A 10,174-nucleotide genomic window follows, 5' to 3' on the forward strand; every position below is an offset into this window, starting at 1 on the left:
GGTAGACCAAAGCTGTCATTTTGATTTCCTGCTGCACCAGTTCCTACGGCCAGAGGAACCATTCCAAAACTGTCCTTTTCTGTTACTGTTAATGTTTAAACCTTAAAGCAAAGCCACCTGTGCTTGGATTTATGTAAAGTAAATTTCTGTATTTGTATCTCATAAGGGAAGAAGAACTATAGTCTATTAAGCAATAAACCTAATTGCCCTAGGTCTTGCCTGTACTGGGAATGCATATCAATTTAAATGCATCAGTGTGAAAATCAGTCTATTAAACTAGCTCAAAGCCCAAGTTCAGATAGAATACTGTTTTAATATTTGCATATAGTAATTCATATTAAAATTACAGTTTACAGTAGCTAATAACTAATATAAACAGGAATTAAAGCAGTTGATGTGCACCTATATTACTGAAAAAAATGTTTAATGTTACTTATTTTTTAATCTGTTTGTTAAGAACTCTGTTCTATAGCATATTCAAGGCCTTGGAGGAGTACAGTTGGTTGGGATACACTGCTCCTCATTTCTTGTTGTACTAGAAACAACATGCAAAATATGAACACACGGAAGCCAAACTAACATCTGCCGTTATACAAGTGACGTGAGCTGAAGTCAATGAATCCCAGCAGATGCTAATTCCATTTTTTTTTTAACCTAAAGAATGCAATTATCATCAAGCATGGCAACTACTGTTCAGTTGGTGTAACCTAAATGCATCGCATGGGCTCTTCTCTCACAACTGCCCCAATTGGAAGGGCAGGTCTAATGTAAGAGGATCTTATGGGAGGTTTAATGAGTAACAGTTCAGTAATGTTATTTATTTTAATTGTTATAGAGCCATGGTAATGTACTGTTTCTTAAATTATTTTGTACACTGCTGTTTTCTTGTTGTAAGAGGGGTATGACTAATGTACATGCTCAAAAATTTGAGGGAGTTCTTAGAAACCATAATATTTTGCTTGATCATTCATAACCAAATACGTAAAGAACCATTCACTGTATCGCTCTTGCGCAGCTTGTATTAGATCTCCATAGTTACACTTCGCATAACAAGTACAAAAAAGAAGTGTCTTTGCAGGGCTGATAAGCAGACAGGAAGTAAGTGAACATCTGCTACAGCTTTAGTTGATTTTGCCTTCAGCAGCTGATGAAAAACTTCGGTCCCTGTATTCTACGTACATTGTGCTTGGCCTTTGACACCAACAGCTGTTGAACAGAAGATGTAAAATATTATACCTACAGAAAAGGAGGTGCATTAGTTTCTAAAGGAGTACTGGGATATTTAATGGATTTTTTTCTTTCCATTTTCTGATCACTAGAAACACTGGACAGCAGACACTTGCAGATAGAATTATCTCCTGAAGGTCAACCACTTCCTATTTTACTTTTTTTTTTTTCTTTCTAATGCTGTGTTTTCCTTTCCAAAACTGCTTTGTTTTGTTTTGTTTTGTTCTCTTTTAAACACCACAACAATTGCACCATGTACTGAATAGTAATTATAACCATCATAATCATTGTAAGGAAACCATGTGCTTCCCTGAATCAGGGCTGGGGCTTCCAACCCAGGCAATCTGTCTTCGGGTGGCAGAACAGCACTTCTAGAGCCTGGACAGCTAAGGAACAGAGTTATACAAAGTAAATATCAAATAGCTCACAGCAAGCTTTTTGTTTGTTTAAAGAAAGAGCTGTTGAACATTATTTTTTAAAAATGAGTTCAGCCACACAGTGCAGATTCTCTGCTTGTGTATACGGAGGGAGTCTCTGCTCCAGATAATTCAGGCACTTCTCCACCTACATCGTCTTTTTATTTCTGCTGAAAACTACTAACAAGTGACAGAACAAGTGACAGTGGTATATTTCTTACAGTGTTGAGGCCCATGTACTGTAAATGCATCTTTACGTACTTCTCTGAGATTGTAAATTTCCCTAGGAAATTACAACAGTTGTGATGAAATCATATTTATCCATATATGGTAGATCCTTTGGGTCTGACACAACAAAATGAGAATGGGTTTCAGAGCAACAATGGGAAAGGTGAAGACACTACTGAAGAGTTATGTAAAAGGAGGAGAATTTTCCCCAGAAATTTCATGTTCTGTGTTTTGGAGTTGTATGCAATTTTTTACATGTTCTATTCCCAAACTGCAGATGGATGCTGTTTTGCCAGAAAATAAATGAAATACAAAGATGACTTCAAACATTTGCAGAAACCGTGCTGACACTCAAAATAAAGAAACATCAAGTAACTTTCCTAGTGAGATCGTAAAAGCAGCAACACAGTGATCAAAGCATGAAAACACAAGCCTGTTACTCCACCCCTAATGCAAGATGCTGTCTCATATCTAGGACCAGGAGCTTGCTTGGCACAGAGATGTTCAGACAGTCTACAAGTAGAGCATATGAGGTGGTATATTTAAATAGTTAAATGTGGAAAAATCCACAAAGACTGCTGATTTAAACTCACGAGACTGGTAAATGACTGTCTCAGGTTATTATTGCTTAACACCAATAGTAGTAGTAGCTCAATTTGGTAGAGCTCTACCATAACGCTGTGTATTCTACACACACAGAACACGTTTCCCCTGAAGAGTATACCCTTAGACTGGTAAAGGAAGACAAAATGAAAAATACTGAATTAATTTATACTAGTAGCAAACGTCTTCATAATTCTGTGATATTGGAGGGGTTGGTTGTATTAAAACAAAAGGAGTGTTGGGACATAAAAATAGTCAGTATAAAGCAGGAATGGCTGCACTATTTTCATTATCATAATGTTATTATTTTCTGGATTTCACAGAGAACAGACTTTTTCAACTGTATTCATATTAGAAAAATTAAATATCTGTCTTGAACTGTGTGCACATTGCATCTAACCAGCTTGGAAACATGCCAAAATGTGAAGCAATCTTTAGGAGAATTGCAGAATCAATACATCAATTCCCATTAATTCGGTGTCAGAGGAAACAAATGTGGACCTCTCTGAAGCTTGTGCATTCCCTGCAGAGATTTGCTAAAATAGGCAGCTTCTGTCTGCCTGCCTTCGCTGTGCCCTCCAAACACCAGAAAGCAGAGTCAGAATGGGGGAAACCCAGTCTGGCTACAAAATCTAGTTAAGGCAGTTTTCGTTACCCAGTCTTCTGGCCAAGTTGTTCACAAACTCTTGACCAAATCCAAGCCAATCCACAACTCTACCCCCTCCACTGCACTGGGTTCCTTGTTGCTCCTGGTATCCCTGGAGTACATCTCCTCTCCAGGGTTGAGAACATCTAGGCAAGCTGAGAAGGATCTCCTTTCAATCTGTCAAAACCATAAAGCATAATTCTGCACAGTGATGACAATATTAATGAATAATCCTAATTGATAGTGCATTTTAAACCAGCCAGAATTCTTGATCAATCCAAGCTCCATAAAATGTGCAGTGCTCCAAACAACTTGCACAGTTTGCTTACTGCACAGCTGGCTAGTGAGAAAAATCTTGTCCCAGGAGGTTTGCCCAAGCACATGAAACACATTTTTAGAATCCCAAAGGTGCGCATACTCACAGAGCTGAGAGTGCAACCTGTCTGACAGCAGCTTTCCAGAGAAAGGAGCAGGAAAGAGGCAATAGGTGATGAGATTAGCCCCCACAGAAGGAGAGTCCTGCTTGGAATATCAACACATCTTTTCAGTCTCTCTCATTGCGACCATTTGTGCTTTTATCAAATTTTCAGTTTGCTTCTTAAGCTACGGGACCAGATGGCTCCCATGCATAATGCACTGAATCATGGCAAGGCTTGAGGTATTTGTTATGTATAACAGCAAACACACGCGCTGGACCAGGTTACACTCTGTCACAGTTAGCATATGGTGCAGGCTGCATATGGATGGTGCTGCAGCAGGTATCTATATATACATACAGGCGGAAGATTGGAGTATCTTTTCTTCTTGCAGGTTGTCAGGAAAATGACTGTCATACCTTCAAAACAAATAGCAAGAAATAGAGGCAGTAATATACCACATGGCAGAGGACAGATGCTCGGCACTTCCCATGATGCGCAATGCCTGATGGCAAGGAATCCTGATGGGCCAAGGACACGAGGCTGTTGATCTCCCTCTGATTTCCCCTTGCAGCTTGTGACTAAGCTGGTGCTGACACTTCTCTGGTGCCTATTTGCAAAGCCAATAGCTGTGGGCAGTATTTCTGCCCATGAAGCACCTAGGAGACAAAATCATTGTTTGAGAGCATCTTTTTCTCCAGCATTTTTTAAATGGAAAAGAAACCTGATTTTGTCATTGCTTGCAACATGTAGATTTGGGTTAAGTTCAAGATGTGGCACCCCTGTGCATCTAGAGTGAATGAGATGGGAATTTGCAAAAGCAACAATCACCACTTGGCAGAGGGTAAGCCTATAGAGGGTTTATACAGTATGAGATTTGTGCTTCTGTGACAAGACCTGGAAAATAACCTTGTCGTCATCCCTCACCGAAAAATTACAAATACCCCTTTCTGAGCACTGAAAGATGTGAAATGAAAAATGCTTTCTATATGTCTACAGAGATGACTGTTTCAAGGAAGTTTAGATTGCCGTGGTGAGACTCAGTGCAAGCAACAGATCCCAGGGTGGCTGAGGGATGTCCCAAGCAGCATGACTTCACCCACTGCATGTGCTCTGGGTTGCACAATGAAGGAGCAGCCAAGCAGCTTGACTATGGCTGCGCTCCACCCCAACTATTTTCTGGGATGAGAAAATTATCCTTTGGCTGCCTTACAGCTTGCTTTTCTTGGCATATATTTGACATGCCCTCCGTGTTTGCAGTGACAGGACACCTCGTGAGCGGGTGCTGTGCTGGCCTTTGCAGACAGGCGCGAGTGCTGGCAGGCAGCAGGAGCCCATCAAGGACTGGAACGGTGACCAGGAATGTCAAAATTGCAGCCTGAGCGGAGCGGCTGTGATTAAGGACACATTTTGCTACCACCTTTAAGGTCAGCATTGGGCTCACTTTAGCAGTCCTATAAATAGCAGCCCAAGGTTGACCTAGGAGAGGATTTGGCTCTGATGGACATTGTTTAGCATTCCCAAGAGAGGAAGGCAGATTCTTTTCCCTTTTCTTTTCCAGCCTCTAACCTTGAGTTGGTCTGTGTGGGAAACGTTAGTCGTATTTGCCAAAAGAGCTGCCGCCATGAGCCAGATGTCCTGCTGTTGCATAAACCATACGTACATGTTTCTTCAGCCTGGAAACCCAGACCTAATTCCACAAAAACTCAAACTAATTTCTCACTGGCAAAATTAGGAAATAGATAAATAAATAAATAAATAGAATTGAGCCTAATTACTTGAAAACAGTAGGACACCTAGTGGATTTATAAGGAATATCGTTGGGATTATGAGCAACATTTTGTCACTTCCTTGGCAAAACCGATTATGAACATATTTATGGAGGAATCATTGAAATATCAGGGTTTCCATTTAATGAATTAGTCTTGTTATAGCTGTTACAGCCTCCGGTTTGCCTCAAGAAGTTATTGCACTCTATGAAAAAACAATGAGTATTGTTTGAATGACTTGAAAAAAATAATTACGGGGAACTGGATGGTTCCCAAAGTCTGCGAGCAGGAGGAAGGGTATTCTGCCAGATCAAAGGCATCCCAGTTGTTCCATCTGACAGCTCTCTAATGATTTTAATGAGCAAAGTTTTATAGCCTCAGCCTGGCTCCCTGGATAATTTGTAGAGCTTCACAACAAGCATCGCTATGCTGAGCACAGCCAGCCAGCTCTGCTGGTTATTTCAGCAGTGAATGAACTAGCCACAGAAGTCAGACTGCCTCCTTCCTTCCTGAGGGCTGACCCTTTGAATCCAAATTAGAAGATGATGGGGAGCGTGATAATGCTTGCACTACTGTCCTCTACATGGTGTTTGTCTTGTAGTGACAATCCTATTAAATATACAAACAGCAAGTAGATTTTGGCCTTGGGTAGGAAATAAAATCCTGTCGCAGGTCAGTAAGACTAAGATTTTGAGCCATGTCTCAGAATTTATATCTTGGCCAGCAGTTATCTTGGAGCTGCCAGTATTATCTTGCTAATTTGTCTCTGGAGGCAACAGACACAGACTAGGAGATGTGTGTCGAGTCCAAAATGGATGCAGGAAGCTGATGACTTCATTCTGACAGTCATCACAAGAAACACCAAGTCATTGAGTCTCCTGTGTTCCATTCCTGCTCCCCAAGGGTGCAGAAGATATTCCTTCTCTTCTGCTTACTGTAATATTGGCCTAACAAAAAAATGTTTCCAGAATGTTAATTTTTCTAGAGCTGCTCCCTTCCCACTCTTTCTTCAGTGCCATACAGATCCCTGGAGAACAGCTAGACCAGGATGAGGTTTGACTTTGAATAGGTTGACATTCAGCTCCAGATCCTTTGTTATTCCAACTCCAGGGTTAGGAAAGAAAAGGCTGACTTATAGGAAATATTTGATTTGGTCCATTTCTACTTATATAAGCTGTAGAACTAGAAAAAGAATAGAGTGTGTACTGGAATTCAAGTAATTATCATCGGAAAAATCAACCCCATGCATTTTTATTGCTATTACCTCTGGCATAGAATTACCAGAAAAATAGAACTCCTTGTACATCATAAACCCTTTAATTTGGCCCAGAGTTTTTTAAAAGAGTTTTCTTCTTATTACTTCTGTTGATCTATTTTACATTTGGAGTTTGTTTTTCGGACTGACATGTTAAACTACGGGTAGTGAGTGCAAAGAGTCTGCTTTTCTCTAATTTAGCAGCTGGATTGGAAAGCTTGAATTATCTCTGCATAATTGCAATGATTCATGGCTTGTTAGAAAATTGCAAAGTATTGATTGGATTTTCCCCTCGGGAAATATTTCTCCTCTGATACAACAGAGTAGGTTGTAGGGCTTTGCTTTTGTCCTTCCTGCCTTCTGCCCTGGGAAGCCAGTGGCTCCTTTCATCTGAGAAATGGGAATGTGGGTCAACAGCCATTCAAGGACAAGTCTGAGACATTGCAACTTCCAACTCCAAATCTTTCACTGTGCTTTGCAAAGCGACGGGCTTTGCAAACTGCATGTGGGGAAGACAGAGCCAGAAGAGATGGGACCAGCAGCAAATGCTGTCCATCCTTGTTTCTTGTTCTTCTATTTCCATGGCAAATCCAGCTGGTGTTTTCTGCGGAGAAACTGTGACCTCATGGGAACGCTACAAGTATTGAAGATGGTGGTTAGATTTCCCTTACCCTTATTCACCCAGGATTTCTCTCAGGAGTTGGTGACAGGAGAGAAGTGGGAGGATGAAGTGAGGGTGTGCAGAAGGAGCCTGATGCACAGCGCGTGGGGCTGAGCAGCTCTGAGTTGATAGCCCAGCACACATCTGCATGTTAATGGTGCTGCCGAGGCAAAAGCTTGGGACTTTTTGGCAGCTGCTCTATGAATTTCCAGAACAGAACTGGAAATACACAGTTATGAGTATGACCTCTGCTTCTTTTTGTTAAATTGAGCATCCAAGGGCCAGCTGAGTATCATTCCTTGTCTCTGCCCCAGTTGCTTGGAATGTGCTGCCTCTACAAATGGTTGTGTCCAAGCACAAACTGAAGAATTATGAGAGAGCGCTAATTCACGGTTTGCAATGAATTTAGTGTTCCCACAAGGATGACACTAATGGCAATTAATGCAGCAGAAATGCCAGTGCTGAATGACTTTTCTCACATTAAAAGCTGTCAGTCCCAGAGCACACAGTCCTCTGTTATTTCAGGCCTGACCTCTGCTTTTTGGCCATGTTTCAGCTGCGCAGGAGGTGTCCCAGACCATCCCATAACTGCAGCAGCGTGATTCAGGAGGGGGGCACAAAGAAAGAGCAGAGCAGCCAAAAACTGTCTTCACTGACAATGACATTTCCTGAGGGTTTGTATATTCTCATCTGGGGCTTGCCTGAGCAGGAACAAAATTAACCCAGGACTCAACAGAATATAAGACTTTAACCTCATGCACTGCTGTCAACTGGCTGCTGTTTGGATCTGTATTTCCTTCTGCTGTTTCAGTTTTGCCTCTCAGCTCTGTGAAGAACACATTTAATCAAAACAATCAAATGCATTAAGCCGTCTTAGCTGGAAATAGCCCCTGCTGCTGCTCATATACATGGCAATCCGTGGTAATTTCTGTGTTACATGGTGTGCAAAAACGTCTCTGCTTCTTAATGTCTTAAGTTCAACAAGTGATAACAGTACAGCAATGTAGGGATCATGATTTTCAGTTCAGCCAGAAGACACATTGTCCTCATATTGTGCCCTAAAGTCTCATATAGGATGAGACAGTTCTGGCTAAGGAACATCTGCAATTTGGTGCAAGAGGAAGTAATACTTACACATATGAAAAACGTAAATAAAGGGTGTTTCCCAGCTCCCATATGACAAACAAAACCCCAAACACAAAAACGAGAGCAACTTTTACAGAAGGATAACTAAAAATCCTTAATCTGTGTTATTTTAAATTTTTTTGAAACCAGTAGCATTTCTGGAGGGTGAAACTAGGCTTGAAAAAGTCATGTTTGTTAATGACAAAGTTCAATAGAGGACCGCAAATAGGATGTGAGGATGTGAGGAAACTTTAACTACACAGCTATAAATATGCCCCAGCCTTTACACATTTCGGTGCGCAACTCAATGCAGTAGAGTAACCTCTGAAAGTGGCAGAAGCAGGAGCAGCACTTTCAGACTCTAGATTTTGGGTGTTCTGAGTTCACCTGGAGATAAAAAGGATCAATCCAAGCCATGCAGGATCTGCTGAGGGCTTGATGGAGGCCTGTGGTAGCCTGTGGTAGCCCAGTCCATGATGCTCCTTCCTAAGTTCTCTGATGTTTGAGTGGGGATTCGGTTGCACCCTGTGTATCTTTGTTATGAGTGTCTTGTTTTCTTCACTCGGAAGCTCTGAGGCAGCGTGAAGCATCTTTAAGTGGAAAGGATCAGGTTATGGCTCATTATCATCCCAGCAGACGGTAACTGATGCACAGCGCTGCCGCAGGTGCCTGGGGGTTTCTTTCCTGACACAGAAATGATAACATGGCCACTGGCTGCTGAGATGGCTAACATACTGCCGCTGCTCGCCGCAAGCCAGTGAAAACAGAGTGAGGTCTAAGGACCTTGGTTTAATCATCTGGGCACCACTGCTATTTTTATCCTTTCTATTTAGGCCTCCAGTCTGTGGCGGTGGAAGCCGACAACAAAGCTGACATCTCTCCTGGCGCAGGGCAGACGAGGGGTACTGGCTCTGAGGACAGAGAAGCTGGTGAGCAGGGGGGCCATGGCGGGCCGGGGGCCTGTTCTTCCCCTGGGCACGGGAATGGGTAGAAACCTGGCTATCCTGGTGCAAACTGTGAGGGAGCAAACCCTCCCTCTTCAAGTTGCCCTGGGGCAGGGCTGATTTCTCTTCAGATGACCTCACCTAAACCCAGATATGTATATATATATGTCTTTTACTCTTTCTGCTTACACCTCGTTCAGAGGTTAGCTTTGCTGTATTTTTCCACGTTCTCCTTTGACCATGCCACAGACAAATCATCAAGTCTTACCTCTTCAGATGTCTCAAACCAGTGCTTCACCTGCTGCCACCTCTCAATGGTCCCCGAGGCCATGTTTCGTGCCTCATGAACCCAATGAGCTTGCTGATACCTCCTATACAAGTGACACCTCGTATTGAGTGCTGTTGGCTTTGAACGCTGCGCTTGCCCTGGGTGTGGACAGACCTGTGAGACCTGGAGGATTTTGCTAACCCACCCCAATTTTAGTGGGGCTGCAGACCACTCTGACGCCTTCTCCCTGTGGAAGCAAGCCCCTGGGGTGCTGCCACTGGCCCATGACGGCAGGAGGAAGGCGCCCATGCCTTGGATGGGTAAAAGATGCAACCAAAAGAAGTCATGAGGTGTGACTTGTGCCGCGTGTATTCATTTAGAAGCCCACAATGGAGTGGAGAAAAGAGCATCGTGCCCATTGTTACAGCATTCAAAAGAATCTGGGGGAAAAAAAAAAAAAAAAAAAAACAAAGAACACCCTAGGTTCCACCGAGATTTGAACTCGGATCGCTGGATTCAGAGTCCAGAGTGCTAACCATTACACCATGGAACCACTGTGGCGACACCCCTCGCGGGCCGCCCCTAGTTCTTCCACAACGCCCGCTGCCCGCTCCCT

General features: G+C 42.7%; 1 non-coding gene across 1 annotated transcript; it reads right to left on the reverse strand.

Annotated features, from left to right (window-relative positions):
- Positions 1 to 10,039: 10,039 nt before the first annotated feature.
- TRNAQ-CUG (transfer RNA glutamine (anticodon CUG)) lies at positions 10,040 to 10,111 on the reverse strand. Its single transcript has one exon. It is a non-coding gene; the product is annotated as a tRNA-Gln (tRNA).
- Between the last annotated feature and the right edge of the window lie 63 nt (positions 10,112 to 10,174).

This window comes from Cygnus atratus, chromosome 11, assembly GCF_013377495.2.
Source record: "Cygnus atratus isolate AKBS03 ecotype Queensland, Australia chromosome 11, CAtr_DNAZoo_HiC_assembly, whole genome shotgun sequence".
Lineage (NCBI taxonomy): Eukaryota > Metazoa > Chordata > Aves > Anseriformes > Anatidae > Cygnus > Cygnus atratus.